Source organism: Heterodontus francisci, chromosome 9 (genome assembly GCF_036365525.1).
Source record: "Heterodontus francisci isolate sHetFra1 chromosome 9, sHetFra1.hap1, whole genome shotgun sequence".
In the NCBI taxonomy this organism is placed as follows: Eukaryota; Metazoa; Chordata; class Chondrichthyes; order Heterodontiformes; family Heterodontidae; genus Heterodontus; species Heterodontus francisci.
Genome location: NC_090379.1, coordinates 29,126,809 through 29,145,712, shown reverse-complemented (window position 1 = coordinate 29,145,712; position 18,904 = coordinate 29,126,809).

The following is an 18,904-nucleotide window of genomic DNA, read 5'->3' as shown; positions in this document are numbered from 1 at the left end:
AACTAGTGTCTTATATAAGTTCAACATAATCTTCTTTCGCTTGTACTCTATGCCCCTATTAATAAAGCCCAGGATTCTGTCTGATTTATTAAACGCGCTCTCAACCTGTCTTGCCACCTTCAATGACTTATGCACATATACACCCAGGTCCCTCTGCTCCTGTACTCTCTTTAGAATTGTGCCCTTTATTTTATATTGTCTCTCCATGTTCTTCCTACTAAAATGAATCACTTCACATTTCTCCGCAATGAACTTGATCTGACACCTGTCCACCCATTCCACCAATTTGTCTATGACCTTTTGAAATTCTACACTATCCTCCTCACAGTTCACAATGCTTCCAAGCTTAGTGTCATCTGCAAACTTAGAAAATGTGCCCTGTACACCAAGGTCTAGGTCATCTGTGGCGCTAACCAACTGTGTCCTCTGCCTCCATTGGCAGTCCTTGAGGGAGTATGGCAGCATCTCCCAATTCAGGCATGAAAGAATGAGCATTTGACAACAATGAATGTGAATTCTATTTATGACAAAAGTGCAGAGAACAATATAATGGGCAGATGTAATACATCCGTGAATCCCCAAGTTATTGTGCCTAATACTCTTAAAGAATCTGCGGAATCCGATTGCTGAAAGGTATATCGATATTTTATTCACACACTAAATCTCAAATACAAGCTGTCACTGCTTGTACAGTATACTACCCGTCAAGACACGAGGTGATCAGTCTTGGACTTGCAGCTGTTCTTCTGTTCTCTGAGCCCCTCCCTGGCTCTGGGTATCTTCTCGAGTGTTCTTCCCTGGGGTTCTCGTACCTTCCTCAGTTTCTGTCAGGGGTTAAATCTTGTTTCCAAGACCCGCCCCTCTTACTTACTCATAGGGGTCTGGTATACTGACATAATGATAATTCCTTATTTGCCTCAGTGAGAACCTGTTCAAAACTTCACAGTTTCCCACTATCTACTATGAATCAAATCTTATCTGGTATCCATGACAACTCCCTTTATCTGCTACATGCAAAGACAGGGTCTGGTATCATCAATATGTTTACAATTCCTCGGCCATCGGTGTGCTGTGGCCCCTTTCTACTCATCCTCCCTATGCTTTAAGACATTATTCATTGTTGTGTGACTAGTTCCTTTGTTTTAATTAAGTTTTTATGTGTTTTTGCTATATGTGTTTTTACTGGGTCTACAAAGTGCGTCTAGTTGCTCTTCTTTATATTTGTACGTGTGCTTCTCTGAGGTATGACCCCTGCACCAGCAGCTGGGCTGGAGGCAGGCTGCTGTTCAAGCTGCCCCTTGGCATGGGATGACTTTGGCAGCTGACCTCTGGCTGCCTGAGGCCTGGAAGGCTCTGGGAGGCTGGGGGGCTGCTACACTCATTCAGGACTCAATCATCGTGACTACTGGAGCAGGACTCACTGGTGAAAGGGCTTTGGAACTGCTGTCCACACTCAGAGCGCCCTGAACCTCCCTGCACACCATAGAAGGATGAGGAGCTGGAGAAGATGCTAGGCTCCTGGTTTTTCTCTCACCTTGCCACTTCTGAGTTGAGCTCATGGTCAAGGCAATGGTATGCAGGTCTGCGTGCATCTTGGGATCTGGCTCTCCATGAGCGATGCCAACCTCTTGATGGAGGATACACTCACATGCATGAGACATGGCAGCACACATGACATGGATGGACTCCTCCATCGTCCATTCATGGCTGTACATTGCCTCTGGCATCAACATCAAATGTTGCCTTACCTCTCTTTGCAACTCCAGCATGCCTGTGCTGTCAACATCAGAGGCATGTCCTCAGCCTGGGGCTCAGCATGGGCCTGGCCACCCGCAGCCCTCCGACTGTCAGTGACCTTGACTGTCACAGCCTCTGTCAGCTGCACGGGTGCATATGTGGTGCTCTCACCAGCTTATGACCCTGAATTTAAGCCTAAACGCATACTCACTGAGGTGAATGTATCTCTGCATGTGAAAGGTGCAGGAGAATGATGCGATGGTGCATCCTCTGACTGTTCCTCCTCCTCAGAGGCCAGTAGCTGTCCCCCTGTCGCAGCATCAGTGATAGCCTCCTGCCAATAACGAGCTGCATGAGAGAATACAAACATTTGTGGGTTAGGTTGTGCAGATCTCCTCTTGCCAACAATGCATAAAATGGATCTCCAGAAGTCTGGTGGAGGACACATTCACACAATCCTCACTCTCTTGTACGGAGGCTCCTGTCTCACCATCCGCTATTGAACGGCCGCTCTGGGCCCTCACTAGCTCCAGTGCTTCCTCCTCAGCCGACGATAGAGGCCAAAGATCTGGGATACCTCCACCAGTCCTCAAGGTTCCCCTCATGTTATGGGCCCATCGTTAGACGTCGCAGGAAGTGCAACAAAACAGTAATGCTAGAGGCAGCCCCTCGTCCTCTGATGCGGTCTCCGAAATGGCTCCTCCCATGTCCCCTCTCAGAGGACGTAATGGAGCTGAGCTGTGAAAGAAAGTGGCCTGTCGCCACGATGCAGCCATGCATCTGCCAGGATGTGGTGATGCCTAACTCCCTTGCCAATGCCTTTGCAGCACTCCTATGTGGTTACATGCAAGCCCCAAGCTAGAGAGAGAGGTATGGAGGACTCACCTTGGCAGAGCAAAGGAGGTCACTGACACTTTTTCAACACTGGACCCGGTTCCGTGGGGTGACCCCATGTTGCTGACTTTCTCTGCGATCTCCATACAGGCTTGCTTGGTGAGGTGGGAGGACCTCTGCTTGCCATCTCTTGGAAAGAGGACCTCCTCCTTTCCCTTGCAGCCTGGAGGAGAATCCCCAGGGAAGCATTGCTAAATCATGGGGCCACCTTTTGACATGGTGCCAGGTTGCTCCTGCTCCATCCTGAATTTAAGCCTAAACGCATACTCACTGAGGTGAATGTATCCCTGCATGTGGAATGGTTGTTAGTCCTTGTGAGGGGGTAGGGGGATGGTCCAGGTGTTGCAACAGCAGCACTCCAGCTTCACTGCCACGCTGAAAGGCAGCAATACAAGCAGGACTTGCAGTACTTTAAAAATAATGCCAGCACCCGCGTGGGCATCATCTGACACTGCAATCACTGCCTCCATGTCTACCCCTGAAGTGCAATTGGATGGTCCCTGTGCCTCCATTATGGTAAGTGGTCACCCACCGCGTGATCGCGTTTGCACACATGACATGCGGCGACAGCACTCACTTACGGGTCTGCCACCAGGATCCGCAACAGGGTCACAAAATACAGCCCTTCACTACATTTTCAGGCCTAACGGTTCCTTTGCTGTTGTATTATTGAAGGAATCATCTATGGAATGTAACTCATGCTGCTTAGATAATATGGATTGCAACATATTGGCACTCTGGAGTTTTTCTCAATATTTAAGACAAGGAGAAATGGCTTGGGAGTTCTCCCAGTTGTGGATTCTGCCTACTGAATGAAACAACTTTGGGTTGAGTCCACAAGGCAGTGCAAGGCAGACAGTCTCATTGATCTTTACTCATTCTGCACTTACCAAACTTATGGCATAAAGCTAGCTCCAACTTTATTCAAAAGAAACAGGCTGCCATAGGAGCTCATAAGGAAACAACACACTTTACTTGCTGTGCAAAATACCTAACTTATACCGAGCAAGAGGTTGGAGTAGAAACTCGTCTTGTGTAGTGATGCTAAACGGGCAGCATTGTCTTGGCTGCCTGATATACTCTCCACCTACCATTCAGTTCTGTTACTTTCAGTAGAAATGAGTATCAAGTGGGCAGTAAAACAGGTGTCCAATACAATATTGCCCATTTGGCACCACTGCCCAAGATGAAATTCTACTCTTTAATTTTCTGCAGGTCTCATTTTAACAATATCCTGCTCAAGTGGAAAGTCAAAATGGCTTACAGGCTCCACAGCGCTGAACCCTTTGAGCACCATCACGAGATTATTGTTTCAGCTGAAAGCTCTGTGCTGCTGACAAGCTATCTCATCACACAAATGGCCTGACTCTGAGGCTGCTGAATAACAGTGTAACGTTTGTGTCTCACTATGACCTGGTAGCTCCAGCAATCTAAGCAAAATAAGCTTCTCAATAAACAACATAAATTTTGTGCATATGGAAACATGTTGGCACCACAATTGAGTTGCTTTCATACTTGCTTCATGGTCATATCAAATATAAGGTCTCAGTGATGGATTTTATAGTCTGGGTGGGACAATGACAAACAGGTCATTTGACTAATTTGCATATGAACCATAGTTTTATTTTGTTGGTTAGGGATTGGAATTTGTTTGTGATTCATTAGGTTGTGAGACAATATAGAATTATAAACCTCAAGATTAAAATGTGGAAAATACTGAGCAAAAATCCAGTCTGGAAATCATTGAGATCCTGTTATGTCCTGGGCTTTTTTTGTCAGCGAGGTGGGCGTTAAGCCCAGGGAGTTGGGTCCATAGAGGTGGAAGTTTTGCTGGCAGGGGATCCTCTGTGAGCCACAGATTGCCCACAGAGAAGGCCCTCCCCCCACCCCCCCCAAGCCCACAGGGCGGGCACCTTGTATTACAAGGTATCCTTCCCACGTGGCGGAGGCAACCCCTCCCCATTGCTGGTTAAATCTCAGTGGCAGTGGGATGAGGCCCTTAAGTGGCCATTAATAGGCCATTACACTTTTAACTAATCATTTTTCTTTTGCAGTTGGGACGCGAGAGGATTATTGAACTACATCACTCATTATGATCTGCCCAGGGAAACATTAACCTCGCTTGACGCCAAGGAAGACATTTGATGCTGCTTGGCTGATATATTTAAAGCTTCATTATTTGATCTCTTACAAACTCAGCTGCAAGGAGTTTCTAACATTGTCATTTTAAATAGTTTCCAATCTTAGGGTGCTGTCTGAATCAATGAAGAAACAAACATCAAGCTAAACAATCTGGGCTATTTGAGATGTATTCTTTCTGTTAGACCGAGGACTGTATTTATGTTTACTCAGGTTGGCTTCAACTTACCTATGATTTTTGACATGCTAAAAGCAGTTATGCATGGGTTAGAATAATAGCTTTGGCTGTCCTGTGATTTCGTGTTTACTTGAGCCTTATTTCTTATTGCCTTTGCTGGAGGGAGTTATTACGAGTGTGTATATTATTGTTTGTATCTAGTCTCATAATAAGATTCACATGGGATGAGGTTACGGGAACTCCTGGCACAGAACATTGTTCATGGGGAGCAGTTGCTGGGAAACAATGCGCTTGTAGTGACTGATTTTCCACCCATTCATGTAAAAGGATAAAAAGAAATTGGGCACTGTGTGTCCACAATTTCCTGCCCGGTGATCCCAATGACTACTGTTCTGCTCCAGGAACACCCAATTACAATCAACCCGAGAGCGCCAACTTGATATCTGTCATTACAGCCTGAACTCCTGAGATATTTTAGTTAAGACCGAATCCTACATTCAAGATGCTGTAGTGTTGAATACAGTCTTTTGCAGATATTGTGTGATCTGAATTGAAAGATTAAGGTCACCATGTTAATGCAACTAGTGCCAAATTCTGGCTCCTTAATTTCCCTCAGATGTCTAAGACAACATGAAAATTTGTGGTTGGTCAGGTTGTAAATCCACTCAGATCTATCCAATGTAGAACTACAAGTAACCCCAAAAGGGTCAGCATTTAAAATAATGTGCTGCTGCAATAAGTTTAAACAAACTTATTCTGGGTCTTTTTAAATGTTTAATATTGAGAGAGTTGCATATTGCAACAGAATTATGGGAAATTTAGCCTTACGTTTAAGGTTAGAATACTATTTCTTTTGAATGTTCATCTTTGCATATTGGATGTTATAATGATGATTCCAGACTCTCTTCCCTACTCTGTCATTCAAAACAGTTAGCAGGTTATGGGTCCAACCACAAATTTGTGATCAGCCTCTTGATCTAACACCAGGTTTCAGAGCTCTACTTAGTCATTACTTAACATGTCATTCATTGCCATGTTGGAACTAGTGCTTGAGTTAATTAGGATTGTATTTTTAGGGAGACCAGTACTAAAATGAATATCATAAACAGTCAGCAATTTAGACAAAGGTTATTACTTTGGCCTTCGTCTTTTGAAATCTACTGTTCAGATGTGAAAAGAGGCAAACAATGGAACGATTGTGAGTGATCATACTGGCATAATTAGCCTTTGTTATCTGGAGATACATAGAAAGTTCAACAACTCCTTGCTTTACATCACCTTTTAGGCAAAGTCAACTTTTTTGAATCCATGTGTCGACTTGTCAACATTTAACAAAAAAAAATCATTTTCAGTGGAAGCACAAGTTGTCAGTGCCAACTAATCATATTGATCAGATAATAGGACGTGAGACTGTTAGAAACTGTTAGAGATTACATTCTCCTACTGCTAGTTGTGCTCGAACCTGAGGCAGAAATTATGAGCTCATAGTGCAACGCTCAGGAAACGTACAGGTGTGTTCATTTAATGTTTTCCTCTGAAGAAGTTATCTATGACAAATAAGCTGTTAAAGTACAGTTTTAATAACGTAGCCCATTTTACATCTCTCCTGAAATTTATTTCCGTGAACTTTCATGAAGAAATGTAAAATTGGACTGATGACTCGCTATTAACACAGGCATGGAGCACAATGCCTGTTTTAGGCATCCGCCAGGGATGCCTGAAAAATTGTTCAACCCATAGAACCATAGAAAAGTAATGGCACAGAAAAAGGCCATTCAACCCATCGTGTCTGCACCAGCTGAAAAAAACTAACCGCCCATTCTAATCCCCCCTTCCAGCACCTGGTCCGTAGCCTTGCAGGTTACAGTATGGCTGTCTTTACGCTTCTTTAGAACTCAGGACAAAACTCCACAAAATTTTTCATTTTTTCCCCTGTTTCCATGTGGATAATGTGTAGAAATATAATTTCTGCCCCTTTGCCTCGGGAGGGGAAACATTATAGCTAACTTTTTGTACATCCAGACCCTATAAAGCGCATGTCAGGTGGCTCAAGTGACAACGGAAAGAAACCTATGTCAAAAGATACAGCATTGGCTGTTAGATGTATTATTGATTGGGAGAGAATTAGGGTCATTAATGTGACTTTTACACAAAAAGGATAGATTGTTTAAAACATTTAGTACCGATTGAAGCATAATAAGACAAAAAGTACAGCATTGATTAAGAGTCACATTCAGCAGTTAAGGGACGTAACACTGATTGGCAGTCCCTCGACTCCCTCATTCAGTATAGGACTGTTTAGCCAAGGCTATGATATTCTAATGTAATATCAGTACCGTGTCTTCCTGTTATATAAAGGTACAACATAGAGGTCAATGGAGGATTGTAAAACAGTCACTTCAGCAGTTTTAAATGAGGTCCCATTTTTTTCATCAAATCACTAAATGATTGCGACAATTACGGGCAAAATTCTTGTGCCCTGACCGAGGTCAGGAACGGAGGCAGGTGGGGCACGAAAATACCAGTTCCGGCCGGTGTTCCAGTTTCCCAACCCCATTCCTGGTGCCGACCATTTTAGAGGAGGTGGGTTTGGGGCCTGACCTACAGGCCCTCCCTGTCTGTGTGTGGGTGACACCAAAGGCTGTTCTGCAGAGAGATTCCCCCCAGCCCACCCCAACAGTGATGACCTGGCTGCTTTTCCTATTTTTTATTTGCATTTTTAAAGAAGATGGTGAGAGGGCAACTTCATGTTGAAGTGCTCCCTCAGTTATTTACCCTTTACTGCAGGCTACTGCTCCTCTCAAGCTGGAAAGCCTCTGATTAGCCCTTCACCTTCAAGAGGCCCCTGCCGGAAACAGTTCTGACTCCTGTTTCCCATCCCTGAATCGAACATTCAGCCTTACAGGTGAAGAAGATGACTGATTTCTACTGATTGCTATATATAAATGCTTGTTGTTGTTGCCTCCCTGCACGTACAGACACGATGAAGAGCAGTCAACAATATCGAGGAGTCAGTCCGTAAGAGGCATCATAAAAGCAGAAATTAGACAAGTTGAAGAATACTTGCAGTAGTGATGGGACATAGCATTGATTAGCAGTTCTTTGACTCCCTCGCTCAGTATAGGTCAGTTCAACTAGGGTTATGGTGTTCTACTGTTGAGTAGGTAGTTGCAATATTGGATTCTCAATAAAGCACCACCAAATTGATTTAATTTGAAGAAATGCTTTGGTCCTACCTGATAATTGCGTGAGTTTGTACAATAATGTTTCCTCACCCCTCAAGAGTGCCTTTATTTTCATCCTAGACAGTTAAGGGATAGAAAGTAGGCCAAAACAAGTTTCTTCCCCAGAGACTGAGTTCACATGGAGCAATAGATATGCACCTGGAGATATTGGGATGGCACGGGGAACCAGAGTACACATCCCTGAGTGGATGTCTGATAGTAATTTTAATTTAAAATATTTTTCTGGTTGGAAATCCTACTCAATTATATTATAAAATCATGACCTTATCATGCTACAATCTGTGTGGTGACAATCAAGACTAGATATAATCAAAGGAGTAAGATAATGACAACTGTGGTAACTGTACTGTTAATTACAGGCCCCTGCATAGAGTCTGCAGAAATAAAGACTTACTTTGAATATAAAATAGGATTGAGAACCCTAGCCAAGTTTCTGTCTTCGCAGTTCACAAATCCTGAGGACCGTCATTCAACTCTGATTTTAGTAACTTCGCATTTACAGATCGAATCTGGGATGTCCTGGTCTGTACAGCTGATTCTTCTTCTTCTTTGGCCTCCTTGTCTCGACAGACAATGGGTAAGCGCCTGGAGGTGGTCAGTGGTTTGTGAAGCAGCGCCTGGAGTGGCGAAAAGACCAATTCTAGAGTGACAGACTCTTCCACAGGTGCTGCAGATAAAATTGGTTGTCGGGGCTGTTACACAGTTGGCTCTCCCCTTGCGCTTCTGTCTTTTTTCCTGCCAACTGCTAAGTCTCTTCGACTCGCTATACTTTAGCCCCGCCTTTATGGTTTATAGTTGATTGGTGCACTGCATACCACATGTTTATTTTGCTCCCTTTTCCTGTAGACCATGAATACAAATAGACGGGATTTGTCCTGGTCTGATTTTACCCAATAAAAAAAACTTTGGACCTTATTTTCAACCGATTAATTTTAATAAGAAGTTACATGTGCAGAAGCAGTGGTTCCCTTCTGATAGAAAACTCTGACAGACTATTTGCCTATGTTTAATCTATGATTCAGGTATTGCTTCTGTCCAAAAATGGGCTCACGAAAATTAAGAAAGAGTGAGAGAAATCAAGAACTTTCCGTATTATCGCTTGTTGAGGGCCAATCATTGAAAAATTCATCCAGAGTTATATAGGGCAGTATAATTAAGATTACTAATGCAGTCTAGCAATTTAAAGAATCACTGTACCAGTGAAAGAATAAAACAGAGTTTTCTGTCTAAGCATAAATATAATTGCTATGTTGAGTTGTTCACAGTGTAGCAAGTGAAGAAGGATGTGGTGCTTTGGGACTACAGGTAGTATAGGAGGGTCACAACTCACAACAAATAATATTGTACACAGTGATCATAATTCAACAAAGTCTGACAATGGCAGAGGAACAGTACATAACGTCTTGCTCACCAGGGAGGTTTACAACCAAGCTCAACTACCCGGGTACTGAGGATCTGCAAAGCCAACCATCTACCAAGGACTAGAATTAGCATTGAAAATCCTCACTATTCTCAACTTTTGCACTACAGGCCAGTTCAAGGGTCTAATGGAGAATACTATAAAGGTCATACCACTTTGTTTGGCTTTAGAAAACTGACACTTTCTGCCAAAAAAGATACCTTGACATCAAGATAAAGTGATATTTTCTGAGTGCTTCAGTCCATGAAATGTACTTGCATTAGTTTTGTGACTTCATAGTGTCCTTCTGTGTCATAACCTTGTTTGTGTGTGTGTGTGTTGTTTAGTGATATGTCCTACTATGACATGCTCTTCTAGTTGAAGCAGTATAAATGGTAATGATTGCATAGCTAGCTGGTCATACATAAGGCTGACCTCCTTTATCTGTAACTAATCATAATGCACTTCTTTGCAGGAATTGCAGAGAGCAATTTGCTTTCAGAGGTGATGTCTACTGTCACTTACGCAGAGCAGTATAATGGCATAAAACCACCATTGATGTGAGTGGTAACAGGCTTCTCCTGTACACTTGCATGAACACAGAACATTGGGAATGTCTGAATCCCTTCCTCATGCCTACAGACATTGTCCAAGCAAATTAAGCTGGTTACGAGTGAATCTTTTGTTCAAAATCCTAAACCTGCACAGGAGCCATGAAAGCATAGATACTTTGCTCTTGCTTTGCCCATGTCCCATATTGTTGAGTTCACCCCTGCAGAAGCCAACTGCTATTTGTAACATACTCAGTGGCAAATTTCAATGCAGACAACTGGTCATCAGATCTTAATCTCACCATCTTCCACTGCTGTAGTAGCAAGTTAGTGTTCAACATGGACCATGTGTTCTGACATGCTCCATTGGACAGCAAACTCACTTAGCACAATAATAACAACAGCAATTTATATAATGCGTTTAACATAATGAAGCATCCCAAGGCTCTTCACAGGAGTGTAATCAGACAAAAATTGACATCCAGCCAAAGAAGGATGTATTAGGACAGGTAACCAAATGCTTGGTCAAAGAGGTACATATTAAGAGATAGGCAAGATCATGGAAGGATTTGAACACGAGGAGAAGAATTTTAAAATTAAAGTGTTAGTGGACTGGGAGCCAATGTAGATTGGCGAGCACAGAAATGGTGAGAGAGTGGGACTTTGGAGGGAATTTACCCGCAAAAACAGGATGGTTTGTTTTGGATGGGGTGCGGGGGAGGGGGGTGGTTGTTAAAATGTTGTGGAGGAGAAATTTGTTTGCGTAATGTTGCTACGCAGAATTGTGGCAATTCCCTGGGAACAGGAAACACCGTGGGCCACTGTCTGCGCAGTAACATAACGGGCTGCATTTTACAAGCTCGGCAACAAGCTTCAAAGATGGCAGCCTGCATGCTTTATTCCACTGAGAGACGCCACGATATTAAACATGGCGGCTCATTTACATGGCCAGGGTGGTCCGCACCACTTGATTACCTGCAGGGGGCGGGCGTTCCGTCCCCAGCAATGGCGTCAGGCGCCACTGCAAGGCACTGACACCATTTTTAAAGGACTTCGAGCCCTAAATAAAAATTTGAATATTTTAAGACAAAAGACCTTAAAAAAGTAAAACAAAGTTATCCTGACCCTCTCCCACTGTGCCCCCCACCCCCTGCCATGACCATCAAATTCATTACTTGCCCTCACCCTCAAAAAAAAATACCTTGTGCTTACGACCTTCCCCCCCCCCACCACAAAGTTCATCAACTTTAAACTTCACCCCTTCCCACCATCCCTTAGACCAATCAGAAAGGTTTGACCCTGCTCCCCGCTTCCCATCCTGAAAATCTACTTGCTCGCCCCTCCCTGTCAGTTTTCTGCCTTATGTCACCAGTCGGAGATCTGACAGCGTGGGAGTGATGAACGCAGGCACCAACATGGCACCGGAGCAGATGGCGGGAGTGGGTAAGTATTTAATTCATTCAATTGGATAAATTAACATATGTAAATTCTGGCCCCATCACTGAATGGCATGGGGGGAGTGGGGGGGGGGTGGTGTCGCTATGAAGCCTCGCTGCTGACGGAAATATAGGGCTGGGCCTTCCCCGCGTCAAGGCCAGTGGCAGGCATCTCCCGGAGGCATTTTACATCACCCCCCCACCACCACCATGACCCCCGATGTCAGTGGGGGGGGGGGCCGTAAAACCGGGCCCAGCATTTTCTATTGATGTTAATGAGAAACACCATACACTGCCTGCCCAGAGGAATAACGAACATTTATACGAACATACGAATTAGGAGCAGAAGTAGGCCATTCGGCCCTTTTAGCCTGCTGCACCATTCACTAAGATCATGGCTGATCTGTTTGTGTCTCAAATTCCACATTCCCATCTACCCCCGATAATCTTTGATTCCCTTGCCTAACAAGAATCTGTCTACCTCCGCTTTAAAAATATTAATGACCCCGCCTCCACCACCACTAAGCTAGAGTTCCAAAGTCGCACAACCCTCTGAGAGAAAACATTTCTCCTCATCTCTGTCCTAAAAGGCTGACCCCTAATTTTATAACAGTGCCCCCCAGTTCTGGACTCACCCACAAGAGGAAACATCCTTTCCACATCCATTGTGTCAAGACTATTCAAAATCTTATAAACTTCAATCAAGTCTCCCCTCACTCTTCTAAACTGCAGTGAAAACAAATAATGATACTATAAAAGCAAAATACTGCAGATGCTGGAAATCCAGTGAAAACAAGCCCAGTCTTTCCAACCTTTCCTCATAAGACAACCTGCTCATTCCAGGTATCAATCTAGTAAACCTCGTCTGAACCGCCTCCGATGTATTTACATCCTTCCTTAAACAAGGAGACCAAAACTGAATGCCGTATTCGAGATGTGGTCTCACCAATGCCCTGTTTAACTGAAGCATAACATCCTTACTTTTATTTTCAATTCCTCTCGTAATAAAGGATAGCGTTCCATTAGCCTTCTGTATTACTTGCTGTACCTGCATACTAACTTTTTGTGACTCATGCACTAGAAAACCTAGATCCCTCTGCATCTCAGAATTCTGCAGTCATTCTCCATTTAAGTAATACACTGCTTTTTTATTTCTGCCAAAGTGAACAACTTCACATTTTCCCACATTATACTCCATCTGCCAGATTTTTCCCCATTCACTCAACCTATCTATATTAGTCTGCAATCTCCTTATGTCCTCTTCACAACATACTTTCCTACCTGTCTTTGTATTATCTGCATATTTAGCTACCAAGCCATCGCTCCCCTCATCTAAGTCTTTGATATAAATTGTAAAAAGTTGAGGCCCCAGCACAGACCCCTGCGGGATTCCACTCATCACATCCTGCCAATCAGAAAAGGACCCACTTATGCATACTCTCTGTTTTCTGCCAGCCGGCCATGTAAGTCTGCGTCGTGCCAATGAATTTCTCCCCCAAAGGTCTGAAACCCAACTCCAACTCACCCACTTCCGGGTTTAACAGAGGCAGGATGGGGTGGGCAGTAATGTTGCCCCTAATTTTTCTTTATTGAGCATGTTCTGTTTATTTCAATGTGTGGTTTGCATGGTATCTTACAGGAAACAACCTGCACAGTACCTTCCAGATTACTGTGCAGCCAATCACAGGCGCAGCTTAGCAGGAACATTGGTGGGTAACCAGCACACTCCCAGGAAGCGAGTTAGCACTTTAAAATTTATACAGAAGCTGTCTGCCTCATCGTTATTGAGCATTTGAAATTTAACCCTGATTGGTTTGGGGTTCTTGGAATCGAGGGACTGCTGGTACAGGACATAAGTTCTTTTTCACTTATCTGCTGGATCCAGTGTGCCTGCCTGGACAACCTCACCTGCCCACCCCAACCTCCCTGCTTCCTTGCCTTGATTGAACAGCACACCACAACTCTCCTGATCTCCCCCCACAAGGACTCCAATTTCCCTTCCCACCGAGGCCTTTGACCTTGGCCTCTGATCTTGACCCCCCCCTGTCTCCCAGGCCTCTGATCTAGCCGCAGGCCTCCCACCTCAGCCCCACAGACCTATCTCCCCTCCAGGCCTCTCCTCCCCCCTCTACTCCATCCTGCAGGCCTCTGATCTCCCTCTGAAGCCTCCAACCGCACCCCCACACCCCCACCCCGCCAGGCCTATCTCCCCCAACGCCTCCCATCTCTAGCCACAGCTCCCCTACCACCAGGCTTTTGGTCACTCAGGCCTCTGGTCTCTGACTATACCCCTTCCCAATCTGGGATCAGAACAAATCCTCCCACCCCCGATCAAGGTGCAAACCTCCCTGCTCCTGTGGCCTGCTCTGGACTACTCCCCACCCAACTGGAAGCCAAGCCTGTCAATCAGACTGACTTCGGGGGGTGGGGGGGGCAGGGGAACCAGTCGGTGATGTCACACGCACACTGTGCAGTTAAAACCCCACAGCCTGTGGGAAAGGCTCGACTTCCAGCTTTCCCACTCTCTAGCAGTTCAGCCCACTCCTGATGGGTCGAGAAAGTTAAAATTGCAACCTTGGTGCGAGTTAAGATAGGGGCATTAGAAATTAGGATAAGGACTCTATTGCCAGATTGCTCAGAATAGCAATTAGCAGAATAACAATTAGTGCCTCATCGCTGATCCTCACAGGCAGTTCACTTTCTGTGTGACACATTGCTATTCTTCTTGTCTTCAGATGATGTTCGGCTATAATTATATTGCATCTAATAGTGCTCACCATTTCTCCACAATACAGTTGTCAAAGCCATGCAGGCCAACATAGGAAAAGACATTTTTTTTCAAACTTGCTGCTCAGCGATTTCATAAAAATATTTCATACTCCACAGCTGGATTATCAAACATTTCATCATTTAAAGTGATTAAGTGGCTCATGATCTGTTTCAGATATATGCATGTGACACTATTGACTTTTATTTTGTATTTTTAAACAAAATCATAATGGGTTGCAAATATCCTAAATAATACAATAATTAGCATTTAACCTAATTTTCAAGAAAATAAATAAATGGGTCATTATAAATAGTAATTCTGACCGGTTCTAATGAAGCCACTTCAGCTAAAACATTATCCTTCCATTTTCTCTTTTCAGATGCTGACAGACATGCTGCATATTTACAGTATTTTCTGTTTTTATTTATGAGTCCTAATTGTTGTCAGAGTCTTATATCATTCTTGAGCTGCAGTTCAAGGTCACTTTCCTACTTATACCCGCAGCAAACCAACGATGTTTTTTGTAATTCATTTTTTAATTCCTGTAAATAAACCATTAATGGTTTTTTAATGGCACATTGGATACACTTCAGCGTCCAGAGATGTGCTGTCACTTCTTCAGAATGTCATTATCCAGATTAATTTTCAATAGAGGAGACAACATTTAAAAGAGAAAATTAGATTTTTATATGGGATTTATGCTCGAAGCACACTGTAAGGGGAACAATGATGCATTACTACAGCAGATCATTATTGCACTGCAGCATACAATATTATCACATTTAAAATAACTTAACCCTTTCACCATAAATATCTGTGTCGGTCAGTAAATGTCCAATGCATCTTTAATCACCATGGATTTCCATGCTTTCATTCCATTTTTTTATTACAATTAATAAAGTTCATACTTATGGAATATACTATCAATTGAGAGTGCTTGAAATAAATTAGCTTTAATTAAAAGCTCTAAATCATCAGGAGTTAACAGCTTGCAAGCCTTGAGCACACACTTAGAAAATGTCATTTCTTATTTATGTGATAGGAAAATAAAAACAGAGAGAAGAGTGAGATAACAAAGTCAGCAGGACAGGTGGGTTTACTATAACTTTTATACTTGTCATAGTTCTGGGTAATTTCAAAAGAGTGACCTTCAGCCATAGCAATGTTTAAATGGGTTCTTATGCTGACATTGCTCCGTGGGTCACTTGACAGAGCCCATATGTCCATGGCTCAAAGCAAATGAGTGTTTCTTTCATGCTAGGATGTCCAATTGAGAGCTGACAAAACCCATCCGAGAGACTGCTTGGGGTGTCAAAATCCTGACTTCTTAATTACTCAAATCTATATCCATAGGGCAATGCTGAAGTGGTGCCCAGCTCTCAGACAGCACAGGTAACACAGCTAGGCTGCTTGTGCCATTTTTTTCAGTCAACAGAAGGACTCCAGTAGCTTGCCTCTGTCATAAGTTGTACAAATATGGTTTTTTTAGCATCAAGTACATCTGATTGTACCCTGAAATAAAAACTTTTAGGTCTGAGATCCTGCTGATCTCATATTCTGGTTTAATTCCACTTCTTCCTAATCACCATCTCATTATGATGTCTGCTTTCCTGAGGAAGCAATTAACTGCACTAATAAACACTGCCTAATTATATCTATAACATTTGACAGCATTAATAGGACGGAGATTTAAACTTGTATGAAAAGCAGAACACAAATAAAATAATCAGAAGAGCAGGTGATTTAAAAAGTCTGGTATTCTCGTTCTGGCCTAGTTTCTAGTTTCTAGTTTTTGATTGAATAATTCCTCTTTTCCTTTCACAAATCTTGCACCAGTTTTGCCTAGTTTTCTCCTTTGTGCAATTGTAATGGCTCTGAATCCAGTAAATTAAATGACAACAGCATTACCCACGCATGTGATTTTGTTAACTATTTGCTTATTTTGCACAGAGACCAACTTTTGGAATAGGAAGACACGTAGCAGCTGAAATTCACAGAGAAATGTGAAGTGATACATTTTGGTAGCAAGAATGAGAAGAGGCAATATAAATTAAAGGGTACAATTCTAAAAGGGCTGCAGAAACAGAGACCTGGCGGTATATGTGCACAAATCTTTTAAGTGTTTTGAAAGGCATGCGGGATCCTGGACTTTATAAATAGAGGCATGGAGTACAAAAACAAAGAAGCTATGATGAAACTTTATAAGACATTGATTTGGCCTCGAATGGAGTATTGTGTCCAATTCTGGGCACTTTAAGAAGGATGTGAAGGCTTTAGAGAGGGTACAGAAAATATTTATGAGAAAGGTTCCAGGGATGAGGGACTTCAGTTACATGGATAGATTGGAGAAGCTGGGCTTCTTCTGCTTAGAGAAGATAGGTTTAAAGGAAATTTGATAGAAGTGCTCAAAATCATGAGGGGTCTGGACAGAGTGGACATTACTGGGCTGAATTTTACCGGGCCCCTGATGTCAGGGGTCTTGGCGCGAGTGCCCAGAAAATACTTTTGGGAGAGACCCGCCATGGGCCTCAATGCCAGGAAGGCCCTGCCCCATATTACCGGCGGCAGCGAGGCCTCATGGTGGCCCCCTTGCCGCTCGGCACTGGGCCATCATTAACATATGTTAATTAATACATAACTTAACTTGTCTCGACGGCTGTCTCACTGTGACAGCCAGTTGCCGGAACACCTGTACCTTTGGATCCCTATTCGGAGATCCGAGGCAGAACATTGGTGGGGAGGGGGTAGGAGATAAGTTTTCAGGGTGGAGGGTGAGCGGGGTGAAACCTTCCCGATTGGTCTAGGGGGTGGTGGGAAGGGGGAAAGGTCAGAGTTAATAAACCTTGTGTGGGGGGCGGGGGGAGGTCGGGATCATAACATCAGCTTTTTTGTGGGGGAGAGGGCAACTAATAAATTGTTTACTGTTTGCGGGGGAGTGGGAGAGGGTCTTGAAACATTTAGTAAAATTCTCACTTTAAATTTATACAGCCTATTCCTTAAAAATTTTTAATGAAGTGGAAGGGTCTAAGTCCTTTAAAAATGGCACTGGGGCCTGCACAGTGGTGCCGGACACCATTGCCAGGGATGGAGCACCTGCTCCCTCCACGTCATCAGGGGCAGGCGGTCTTCCCCAGCCATTTAAATGAGCCGCCACACGAAATATCGCAGCAGCTCCTTGTAGTCCAGTCAGAAACTGTTCCTATTGGTGTAAGGGTCAAGAACCAGAGGACAAATTTAAGGTAATTGGCAAATCAACCAACCATAAGGAAAAACCTTTTACGCAGTGAGTGGTTAAGATCTGGAATGCACTGCCTGAGAGTATGGTGGAGGCAGATTCAATCGTGGCTTTCAGAAGGGAAATGGATAATAATCTGAGGAGAAAAAAATTGCTATGGTGTAAGGCTGGAGGAGTGCAACTAGGTGCGTTGCTCTTGCAGAGAGCAAGCCTGGACATGATGGGCCGAATGACCTTTTGTGCTGTAGCCATTCTCCAGTTGTACGAGAGAGACAAATTTTTCTCTCCATTCTAGTGAGTTGTGCACATTAAAACAATAATAAACTCAATAAATGGTTAACATAAACACAGACAATGGAAATGTTATAGCAATAATTTACAAGTGTTACACTTAAAGGACCATAGTTCAGTGCATTGAAATGATTCTTCCTTGATAACCATGTAACAAGTTTCCAATTTCAATGGAAATTTTTAGTGGAAGCATCTTTTTTTATTTTGGGCTCTCAGAATATGGGCAATGCTAGCAAGGCTGTATCCATTATCCATCCCTCGTTGCCCTACAAAGTGGTGGAGGTCTTTCTCCTTGAGTCCCTGTGGTGAAGATGGTCCTACAATGGTGTTAGGTACGGATTTACAAGACTTTATCCCAGTAATATTTAAGAAACAATAAATGTCAGGCTGGTAAATGACTCGAGAGGAACCTCAAGGTGCTGATGTGCTGTTTTTGAATTCCCCAGTAGTAGAGGTGGCAGGGAGGAAGGTGCTTGCAAAGTAACTGGTGAATTGCTTAAGTGGATCTTGTAGATCATATATACTGCAGGGAAAGTGTACCATTAGTGGAGATGAAGAATATTGAATCCAATGGCAGGGAACTGCTGTGTCCTGGATGATATTAAGCCTCTTAACTTTCCTTGCAGCCTCACCCTTTGGGGTGAATGGTGAAAATTCCTTTGCACTCCTGACTTGAACCTTATAGAAGCTGCAGAGGCTTTGAAGGGTAAGGAGACAGGCGAATCATCAGAGTTCCCAGCCTCTGCCCTGCTGTTGTAGCCACAGTGTAATCCACCTTCTGGTCAGTGGTGACTCTCAAGATGTTGACGCCGGGGACTTGGTAATGATAGAGCCACTGAAGGTCACTGTGGGGCGAATATGCCTGATACTTGACAGCCAAGTCTGGATGCTGTCCAGGTTCAGCTGTATACTGTTATAAACAACTTCCTTCTCTAAAGAATTGCAAATGGAGCTAAATACTATGGGATTGACAGCAAACAGTCCCACATTAGGAGAACAAGTAGATTCTTTCTTCTTTGGCCTCCTTAT